Source organism: Schistocerca gregaria, chromosome 5 (assembly GCF_023897955.1).
Source record: "Schistocerca gregaria isolate iqSchGreg1 chromosome 5, iqSchGreg1.2, whole genome shotgun sequence".
In the NCBI taxonomy this organism is placed as follows: domain Eukaryota; kingdom Metazoa; phylum Arthropoda; class Insecta; order Orthoptera; family Acrididae; genus Schistocerca; species Schistocerca gregaria.
The window spans coordinates 299,509,309-299,511,801 of NC_064924.1; positions in this window are offsets into that span (position 1 = coordinate 299,509,309).

Sequence of the window (2,493 nt, forward strand, 5' to 3'; positions counted from 1 at the left end):
ACATTTCCTTGTAATACATGTTCGTAATAGCCTCTTCCAGATGTACACTATAATAATCCAGCTTACATGAAAGTATATTTATTATAGATAGACAATAAAATTTTTGATCAAAATACGATGGCATTTCTACAATATGATAAAACCATGATTAATTGATTGGTGCAAACTTACATAAAAGACGTCACTCCTATGCAACGACTTGCATGACCCATAAGAAGTGGCGGGACTGCCACAGGACTCAGGACGTAAAAGCTCCTGAGGCAGAGAGTCCCCACAACAGAACGAATTGAGGGTATTCGGCTAGCTCAGGGATGTTATAGATTTGGGACTGTGCGTGAGGGGGGGGGGGGTGATTGTGCGGGAGAAGTGGAAGGGGGAGGGGACATAGACAGAACATGGTGTTTGTATGAGATATATTAGAGACCTGAACATGAACTCCAGTATTACATGTACCTCCATTGAATTCATATTCATGTACTCCCATCACCCATATAGCACATGAAGACCTAAACCAAACATAATAGTTTCTATACATTTCCAAAATAGTGCATCAGAAACATAGACTATGTATCTAAATTGTACACTGCCATATTACAAGTATTAACCAAACGCAGTTGGTCTTATACAACGTGTTCATACAATCATTTCTGTACAACATTTGCAAGGTGATGTACCTGTACATTCCTTTTGCAGATAATGAACTGTGGGGTCCTTCAAAACTTAATAGAAATTAGTGAAATTTTCAAATTACCATTTCTTGTTGAAAGTGATATATGACATACATGGTGAAAGTAGTAAATGAAGACGACCCTAAGCGATTTTGCTCAGTTAAAGACAATCACACTTCAGTGGTGTCAGTTTCAGACAATCTAGCCCTAAAATTACAACTGAGTAGTGTATACGCTGATGGGCCAAAACATTATGACCACAGACCACCACAAGATTGAAAGCCTCCTGGTGGTGCTGTGGGCACGTGACGCAGGAAGGAAACAATGTAAGCGGAACAGAGACGAATGAGTAGGCATGGCGAAAATATTCGGCGCAAAAACGAAAATGTACTGATATAGGCGGTTTTAACAAATGGCTCCATGGCAAGAAACTGGAATATCTGAAACGGAGAAGCTGGCCGGTTGTTCACGTGCTGCTGTCGTAATAAAATATGGATAGTGATTGACGGTTGGGGAAATATCAAGTAGGTCTCATGGTATTGGTCGACCAGTCTAATCGTAAAACGAAGAGGTAGGAGAATCGCCCGCTGTGGAATACAGACTAAGCAGTGATTTGTGGCAGATCTAATGTCATGGTGCAGGCAGAAGTGTTTCACGCCACACCATTCAAAGATCTTTGTTGAAAATGGAGCTCCACAGCACGCGATCGCTATGTGCTCCCGTGTTGATCCGACGACATCGTCAGTTATGGTTGCAGTGGGCTCAGATTCACTGAGATTTCACCGTGGATCAATAGAAACGTGTAGCCTCATCGGATGAATTGCATGTCTTATTACACGAGGTCGATGATTTTGTCCACACACATGACGCCATCCAGGAAAACGGCTGCTCGAAACATGCATCGCACCACAGATGTGGGCCGATGAGGGTAGAAATAAGCTATGGGGAGTTACTGAGCTGGGCTTCCGTTGGATCTGTGGTAGTAATCAAAGCCACCATGACAGCAGTGAAGTGCGTGAATATTATTGTGGACCACCTGAATCCCTTACACGTTTTTCTTCCACGAAAGCAGTGACATCTTCCAGTAGGGTAATTGTCCGTGTCACAAGGCCATAATCGCTGTGAAGTGGCAAATGCCCCTGATCTCTACCCACTAGAACACATTTCGGGTGCCAGCCGTGTGGCTCCAAATTACCGTCCCGTAAACTGCTGTTCTTTCGTGACCTGTAGGCAGACATCTGGAGCCACTTACTTCCAGAACCATATCAAGGACTTGTAGAATCCGTGCCAAGAAGAACCAATCCACTATTGTGTTTGTGAAGTGGACTAACACGCTATTAAACGGAATTTTACTATCATTTGGTTCAAAAAATTAATTTTTTTAAATTGCATTTTTGGATCCATAAGAGTGTTTATAATCCACCCCTGAAACGGTTTTAAAGTAATCAAATAGCTTACAACGTATACGGCTTGGAAATCCGACTGCATTCCAAATAGTCGGAACAAATGAAGAAGGGAACTTGGGCAACGTATTTCCACAAGTTTTTGACGGATTACCACCTTCAACACCAAAATTGGTCGGCTGGGGAAACTTTTTGGTGCAAGTGGCCTATTGCATGGGCTACCGGACATCTGGATGGATATCAACACAACCAGCCACTCTCCAAAGTTCAAAAAATTATTCATCCGATCTACGAGGTCCTTTTGGAGGACGAGTTATTGTACCGGTGCTTGGGAGGAAACGCACAAAATTTAAATGAATGTCTGAACGCGTGTGTTTGCAAGTTTGCCCCCAAGCATTTGTATTGTGGTCCCATGACTGTGG